A 9,164-nucleotide genomic window follows, 5' to 3' on the forward strand; every position below is an offset into this window, starting at 1 on the left:
CCCCCTGACATCCATCACATTTTCCTCTTGACTCAACTCCTCACACCTGCCGAGGAAGAACTTAGGTCTTCCAAGTATTTAAGACTGCTGAGGAGAGTGGGGAAAGACAGCTGTGTTTTTCATTATTTGCAAATTTGAGCTGCTAATGTGTATTTGACAGTTGGTGCTGTATATATTTTTAGAAACAATCTTTTTGCTTCAGAACAAGCAAATGGAATGGAAGAAAATGCAAAAGGTCCTTTGAATACACACAAGTTGTATTTTTCTCTGGGTCCAAGTTCCCACTCAATTTAGAGCTTTCTCTCACCAGCTCTCTGTCATATTACCACTCCTGGCTAGACACCCCTTCCCTGACCCAAACCTTGTCTCCCTGATGAAGTTATCTGGGGAAACTGCTAATACCACAATAGTTTTTGTAAAATATCCTGTCCCCACGGACAGCCCCTAATGTTATTAAATAGAATATTCTTAATCCAGCCTGAAAGCATATGTGCTCAGGTGACTCCTCTGATATCCACAATTATTCAAGAATAATTGATGAGGATAATTAACCTCTTTTTATGCCATGGATCTTTTATGACAGTCTGGTGTTGTCTATGACCCCCTTCTCAGAATAATGTTTTAAATATATTATTGCCTGCTAATGAGGATTAGGGAGGTGGTTGTAGGCTCTTAGTACTGGGAAGTAGGTTCAAAGACAGTTGCTCAGAAGGTGTGCTGGTTGGTGCTCACTTTCCTCTGAGCAGGAGGACTTCCTGACTAATCTGGCAGTCACCTTCGGATTTGCCCCATTATAACTGCTGACACTAGTATTCATCCCTGGTGGGCAGCAGATTCCTCTTCCTTTCAGACAGCAGTTACAGAGACACACACCTACACAAGCATGAAAGGAGGGAAGTTCCCTGCTTCTGTGAACAGAAACCAGGTGAATTGTTAGAACTTTGGCTGGTTTGCTTGGGTGAGGAGGGATGGCAGCTGTTAGATTGTCTGGCAGCCAGCCTCCTCCTGCAGTTTATCGTGCCAACCTAAGATCCATTCAGAGACAACAGTAAAGGTCTCAAAATGTTTTGCAGTAGGTCTTGGCTGCTGTAAGGGAGCTTTGGCTCTTTGGGGGAGATTTCCCTGTGACTGACAAACTCCTCTGGGAAACTGCTGATTAGTATTGAATAGTATTCAGTATCAGTATTCAGGCTCTTAGTGCCCTGGATTTGGTTTATAATGCTGTCAAAGGTGACCCACTGGAGAATGAGAAAGTGTTGGGAGAGGCAATCTGCCATGAGCCCTGAGCATCCCTGCACGTTCTTGCTTCGTATGAATGCAAGACCCTGACCACTGTTTTCCTGGGCTGTATCTCAGTGTTCTGTTGATAGTGAGCCATCTTGAGAGAGGAGGTAGTGTCTCTTCCCTGGGAGCAAGTTTGCCCACTGTTCACTATAAGTGTTGACTCCCCCAAGCTCAGGGTTCTTTTCCCATGATACAACCCACTGCACGTGTAGGCATGCATCAAGGCCTATCTGCGTCACTTTTGTTGGGGGAGGGGGTAGGGGGAACTGGCATTGCTGCTTGCTGCACTATAAGTAATAAAGTTCTTTGATCCAGGAGTCTCATGTCATCTGCCAGTATCCATGAAAAAATAATAGGTTAACTTGTTAGTTTGCAAATAGGATAAGATTTGAGACCCTTCATAGGCTACTCTTGACAGTTTGGTAACAAGGATGGAATCCTGACAGACAAGGCTTTCCAGAAGAGAAAGGTCATGGGCCAGTGAGGATATGAGAAGATAACCTGGGGTCTGGTAGCACACGTTGCTGAGCGAGGAGAGGAATAAGGGTCCCTAGTTGTCCTATGTGTTAATGAATGTTTTGAGGCTGAGCAGTGAGAGGTAGGATTGAAACACATTGTCCACCTGGTACTTAGGTTGTTGCTCATTCTCTCTGGGGCAGGAGGAGGAAAGGATGTTTTGACAGTGAGGCAGCAAGCCTGTGGCCCCAGCTGAAGGCAGTATGGCTGGCTGATGAGTAAAAGCTTCTCCAAAGATGAAATAAGTGGTGTCAGCAATAAGGATGTAGAGCTTTGAGTGGACCCAAAATATTAGGAGTCCAAGCAGGTAACCACTTGAAGCAAACGTAGTACATGACCTGATCCCTCTTGCTCCCTCTCCTACTTTAAGGAAAGAAGCTGTGTATGCTGGGGGATCTTTGAGGAGGGGAGGGATTCCTCTTTTCTAGTTCTGTTGAATATAAGTATCTAAGTCACCATCCTACTTCGCCCCATGGGGACAGGGAGCCCTGGGCACAGGAATGGTCAAAAGTGCCAAGGACTGTGAGGCAGATGCACAGTGGTGTGCAGGGGGGCAAAAAACCCCAAAATAACAGTCCCTGAGCTGCAGGTGCTTATCGGAGCCAAGAGGTACACAAGGGAAGAGGCAGCACTGACCCTGGAGGAGGAGTCAGGAGCAAAGTTCTCCCGGACCCAGCCTTCCCCCTGTAGGTTAGCCTCTCCCACTCCTGTGATGTCCCCACACTCTTGGCTGGGAGAGAGCAGAGTATCTTGGTGGCTGTGGCTGTGACCTGCAACATACCTATTTTAAACTACTTGGTTTGGGTTCCCGTGATCGGGGGAAAGTACGTGAATTCAACTGGTGAGGTTTGGACGCAGTTTGCAATGGGAAGGGAAAATCAAAACGACCCGTAGAGGGAGCCTCTAAACGGATTCAATGTACTAATGTTTTATGGATTTCACATCAATGTGTTATTGAGAGCAATTGGATATTTGATTGAACTGTGAATGCTCTTAAGTCTCCCATTCTGGGGCTACTACTGCATAGAGAGAAGGGACCCCTGTCTCCTCTTGGGTAGTCTAACAAAAAGAATATAGAATTCTAAGAGGAAAGATGAAAGCCACAGATTTAGTTGAAAACCTGGTGACTGCTGGAGTACTCAGGCCATTTCCCAGTACAGCAGTGTACTTTGCAGGCACCAAGTACCTCCTTTTAAAAAGGTGGACAGCTGTTAGGCTACTACAGAGCTACTGCTGAAACTAAACACCTGACCCATAGAAGCCTCATAACTCTGGCCTAACATCCCCATTTTGGGCCATATTAACTCAGATTTGACAACTAACAAAAAGGAGCCCAGGGGCTTCCTGGGTGGCGCAGTGGTTGAGAATCCGCCTGCCAGTGCAGGGAACACGTGATCGAGCCCTGGTCTGGGAAGTCCCACATGCCGCGGAGCAACTAAGCCCGTGCGCTGCAACTGCTGAGCCTGTGCCCTAGAGCCCACGAGCCACAACTACTGAGCTGCATGCCACAACTACTGAAGCCCACACGCCTAGAGCCCGTGCTCTGCAACAGAGAAGCCACCGCAGTGAGAAGCCCACGCACAGCAACGAAGACCCAACACACACACACAAAAAAGGAGCCCAGCAGTCCCCTAGTCAAGAGGAAATGGCATGTTCTGGGATGCAGCCAGCCTCACCGTCTTAGTTTTACATGAAAAAGTGACAGCTACTCCCTCGGAGGAAGTGTAGTCCCCACCTGGCTGCCTGAAGTAAAGCTACTGACTCACTGGGGTCCTTGATCCAAAGGGATTTCTCCAATCAAATTCCTGGGCCTGATTTCACTGATGGTCCAGTTAAGTTGAAAGCTGTTGGTGTCCAGTGACAATTCTGGAAGACTGACTACAGTAAGGGCTTGATCAGCATAAAGGGCTGAATTGAAAACTGTCACTCTTAACCCTAAACAATATTACTGGGGACCAGACAGGTTATATTTTCACTGACTCTTGGCTATTGCCAAAGGCCTGGTCTTCTGGTGTGTCACTTGGAAAATTACAGACTGTCAAAGATACTCTTCTTTGGGGCCCCAAAATAGAAATGAATTACAGCTATTAATTGAACTGTCTGGGTCATTTATGTGGGGGCCTATTCAGTGGGGGCCAACTACAATCAAGCTGCCAATGGATCCATCATCACACCAAACATGGCATTAAATGTACCATCACAGCCTTGGCACAAAGTTAAATGGCTTATGCTTCTGAGGCAGAGGCTACCACTGCATACCACACTTGTGACTCCTGTTTGTCTAGCCATGAGTGAGGCTACCTAGCACAGGGCATGGCCTTCACCCACCCCTGGCTGATTACCAGTAGTGCCTCACCACTCTTGACACTTTTTCAGGTTATGGTGTTGTTCTAGTCCAATCCACCAACTCCAACCACACTATTTTTGGTCTTGAAACCAAACTCCTTTATGTTTTTCTTGTCTATATGCAGTCTGACAATGGTACAACTTTTATTGCAAAAGTCACCCAATAGTGGGCTAATAGTCAAGGTATTTGATGGACCTTCCACTCTTTCATCCACAAGCATATAGTGTTGTTGAGTGTTGGAACAGCCTACTCAAAAAATGTACTAAAAACATTTCTGATTCTACCTCTCATCTCATTCTGGTCAATACATCTTGGTAAGGCGGTGTGGTCCCTGAATGTGGCTGTCCCCAGATCAATCTCTTCCTCTTTACTGCTGTATTAGGGTTCTCCAGAGAAACAGAACTAATAGGATATGTTTGTGTATATATAAAGAGATGTATTATAAGGAATTGGCTCACATGATTATGGAGGCTGAGAAGTCCCATGATCTTCTGTCTGTAAGCTGGAGACCTAGGAGAGCTGCTGGTGTAGTTCCAGTATGAATTCAAAGGCCTGAGAACCAGGAAAACCAATGGTGTAAGCTCCATTCCAGAAGCAGAAGAAGACTGATGTCCTAGCTTGAAAGCAATCAGGCAGAGAAAGTAAATTCTCCGTTACCCCGACTTTTGTTCTATTCAGGCCTCCAACAGATTGGATAAGGCCCGCCTACATCGGGGAGGGCAGTCTGCTTTACTGAGTCTACTGATTCAAATAGGAATCTCTTCCAGAAATACCCTCAGACATACCTAGAATAATGCCTGACCAAATATCTGGGGACTATCCCAGTTAAGTTGACACAAAATATCTGTCCCAGGCAAGCTGACTCATACAATTAACTATCACAGCTGTTTACTGAGTAATGATCAGAATGAGAAGGGTTGGGGATTGTTGTACAGGTTTATTTTGAAAATTTAGTATATGCCCTGACCATTGTTGGGCATGATGTTTCTTTGCCCTAATAGCATTTGCAGGCCAGCCTAGTTGCTACATCCCCCGGGTGACAGCTAAGCCACAAGGAGGCCTAGAGTCTTCACATTTAATTCTGGTTCAGCCACCTGGATTCTCTTGTTGCTTTGACATAGTCCTAGATCATAACATTTGGAAAAAGAGTCAACCCTGGAGCCTTCCTCTCAAAGGAAAATGGCCTAGCACAACTATCTCAAACTACTGCAAGCTCCTTAAAACTCAACTAACTGCTAGGTTTGCTATCCCCCACAAGATGGCTCTGACCACAGTTTGTTTCCTTTTAACCATTCCTTTTAACCTACTGAGAAGTCTTATCAGAAACATCAGGTGTACTTTCAGCTCCTATAGTCTCATGAAAAACACATGTCATAGGCTCTAGACATGTGTCCCTCATCCTCATTCTTGTAGCTATTGCTCAGTCATCCTGTGGAATGGACAGATGCTACCTGACTTGTGGCGTGGATGCATGGGATAGGTTGGACTAACTTGTCAGGCAGTCTTTCCAAAAATAAGGACTGGTTTCAATGATTCTAAATGAACTGGGAGGGACTTCCCTGGTGGTGCAGTGGTTAAGAATCTGCCTGCCAGTGCAGGGGACACAGGTTCGATCCCTGGTCTGGGAAGATCCCACATGCCATGGAGCAACTAAGCCTGTGTGCCACAACTACTGAACCCGTGCTCTAGAGCCCGCAAGCTGTGACTACTGAGCCCGTGCGCCACAACTGCTGAAGCCCACGTGTTCTAGGGCCCGCGAGCCACAACTACTGAAGCCTGCGTGCCTAGAGCCCATGCTCCGCAACAAGAGAAGCCACCACAATGAGAAGCCCGCGCACCACAACGAAGAGTAGCCCCCGCTCGCCGCAACTAGAGAAAGCCCACATGCAGCATTGAAGATCCAATGCAGCCAAAAATAAATAAAATTAAATAAATAAATAAATAAATAAATGAACTGGGAACTCTGAGGCCTACCAGGTGGGCAGGAGGTTACATTAGGGACATTGTCAGTCTGTGTCCCCTAAGTGATGTAGATCCCACTTGGGAGGCCCCAGCAATTGTAAACAGGGACATCATATATGTCCCCAGGACTATACTTCCTTTGTGGAAGCCAGGCATTAACTTGCCTTCCTCCCTGAAAACATGGTGTCTTGCACCATAGGGAGGGTCATGATCAACCTTCAAGCATTCAAGGAAGCACCACCAGCAGATCATGTAGCCTTCAGATGACTGTGGAGATGGCTCCAACGTGAGGCTACCCTTGGTTACACAGGGGAGCTTCCTGGAGGGGTGACCTACTCATTTATGCACTTCTGCAGGAGGTTATCCCTATCTTGAGAGTCATCCTATTAGAAATGTTGATATGAAATTCGTTCCCGACTTTAGCTGAAGCCATCAATAATATACCTCGGCCCTGGAAGGCATTCAGGTGAACTTCAACTCACTGGCCACTGTGGTTATGAATGATAGAATTGTTCTTGACTTCCTTGTGGGCCAAGGTAAAGTCTGCAATGGCTAATATAACCTGCTGTACTTGGATTAATGCCTCAGGCAGGGTACTAAGGTCAATGCATAAACTAGAGAATACCACCTGGCTTTCCAAGATAGATCTTAATGGCTTATGGTTGGTTTTTCGGTTGTTGTTTTTCCAGCTGGTTGGGTACAGGCCCTTGGTTGTGGTTGAGGTCAATTCTGCAGATTGGTCTCATCCTGTTGCTTGGATAGTATCCTTAATTAAATGCTGTATGAGACCATTAGAATAGATTTGGTTCCATCTCTATCAGATTAATCAGAGTGGCCGATGAAGTGGCAAACTCAGAAAATTCATCAGAAGCCATCTGTACAAAGTGCTGTGGAGGCCAGAAGAGGAATAACTGTTTAGCATGGAGGCCTGGAAGGTCCTTATACAGGAAATGAAATGTATTTGATCTGAGCTATGGATGAGGAGTTGGGGCCAAGTGTGCCCTCTTTACAGATGAGGAACCTGAGGCACAGAAGTTAAAACAACTTGCCAAGCTTACTCAGCTAGGAAGTGGGAAGTCAGGATTGGAGTCAAGATCGCTTCACCTCCAAATTAGAGATTGCTACTAAACTTCACTGCCTCAGGCATTAGACTGAGACCAGCAAAGAAGAACTGAGAGAGACTTGGCATTAGCTTTAGATATTTTTCTAAAATTGACTTGGTGATCCAAGTTGGTGATTGTGTGCTTGGAGAGGTCTGGTGAAAAACCCTAGGACTTTGTATGAAGCAATCTTTAAAAATGAAATATTTTAGACAAATAATAAGGTTTAAAGAATAATAAAGTGAACACCCATGAACCCACTGCCACCTTTAAAAAATATGTTACCGATACAATTGAAGTCCGTTGGGTTTTCTTAATCACACCCTACTTCCTGCACTCCCAGAAGTGACTATGATCCTGAATTTGCTGTTTCTTATTCCTTTGCATTTTCTTCACACGTGTCCACTAACAATACATAGTGTTATTATTTTACATGTTTTAAAATTTTATATATTGTATTTGGTTGAGCGTTCCCAAGATTCAGATTCAGCCCTAGATTCAGAGATTTGCTAGAAGTACTCACAGGACTGAAACAGGAGGGAAGGGGGCAGGGCACAACCTTTGAAAGAATGACATAACCCGAGGACACAACATAAACTGATTAGAACCAAATAGGTCCAAGGTGGCAGACGAGTCAACTTCCACTAGACCTTGAGCCTCAGTATATGCTCATTGTAACACATCAGCAAGCTAAATGACACACCTACAGGCGCCATGATAGTTCCAAGGCTGACCATAAAGGTAAATAATTAGGCAGTGGCCTGATTCCTAGAAATCCCCACCCCTTCTCCCAAATAGCTGGAATACTCCTCCCACTCATTAGCCTATGCAATTACCCACCTCTATAAAAACTGACAACCCCATACCCTGGTGCCTTTCTCACCTTCTGAGATGGCCCACACTCTGTCTGTGCAGTGTGTTTCTCTCTAAATAAATCCACTTCTTACCTCTGACTTTGTCTCTCACTGAATTCTTTCTGTGATGAGACATCAAGAACCTGAGCTTCATTAAGTCCTGAGACCAGGTGTGTGATCTCAGTTAAAAGACCGTGGGTTCAAGTCCCAATCTGGATTTTGGCTGGGTTCGAGTCCCGGCCGGTGGGTTCAAGTCCCAGTTGGAGTTACACGGTTTCAGCACTAGGCTATAGCTGTACTCACGGCTAAGACTGATTACAGCAATGTATTTAGTATGGACACACACTGGATCATAAGAGAAAAGGACTGCAGGCTGAGTCTGAAAGAATCCATGTATAGGCTTTCTTATGCTCTCTCCCTCTCATGAGAGATCACACTAAGCACACACTTTCCCCCAGCACAAATGCAGCATGTGTGCCATGTTTTTGTCTAGAGAACCCATTAGAGACTCAGCACCCACAGTTTTTATTGGCCACGCGGGCACTCTCTTCCCAACATGTTTCAAAATTCCAGACTCTCAGAAGGAAAGCAGGTGTTTAACATAAACCATAATGTGTTCGAATAGCCTGTGCACGGACTACTTTCATAAATTGGAATTCTACTATAGGAAGAGCTTTCCTTTCGCCCCTGTTTATAATATTTATTCAATTGTGCATGAATGTGGATTTGTGGGTTTTTATCTTATTCAGAGGGTCGTAATCTAATACTATTATTTTCTCAAAAAATATATACACATGCACACACATACATATATAAAATAACACATATAAATATAATTTTTATTTTCTTAAGGGTGGGTTGCCCAATGCTCTGGATCTCTAGACCTTTTAGTTGAGTCCCCTCTGAGGCCCGGAACCTTCGCTCCACTCTCAAGCTGTCCAGGGAAGTTTTAAGCGTGATACCCATCAACAGACCGGCAACCAATAGGTGGGAGCGTGGGAAAAGGGGACTAAAGACAGAGAGGAGCGGAATGGAGGGGTGAGGGGCGGAGCCAGGGAGCTGCGCAGCCGTTGGAGGGGGTGGTGGTCGGGTGGTGGGAAA

The sequence above is a fragment of the Balaenoptera acutorostrata genome, chromosome 9, assembly GCF_949987535.1.
Source record: "Balaenoptera acutorostrata chromosome 9, mBalAcu1.1, whole genome shotgun sequence".
Classification (NCBI taxonomy): domain Eukaryota; kingdom Metazoa; phylum Chordata; class Mammalia; order Artiodactyla; family Balaenopteridae; genus Balaenoptera; species Balaenoptera acutorostrata.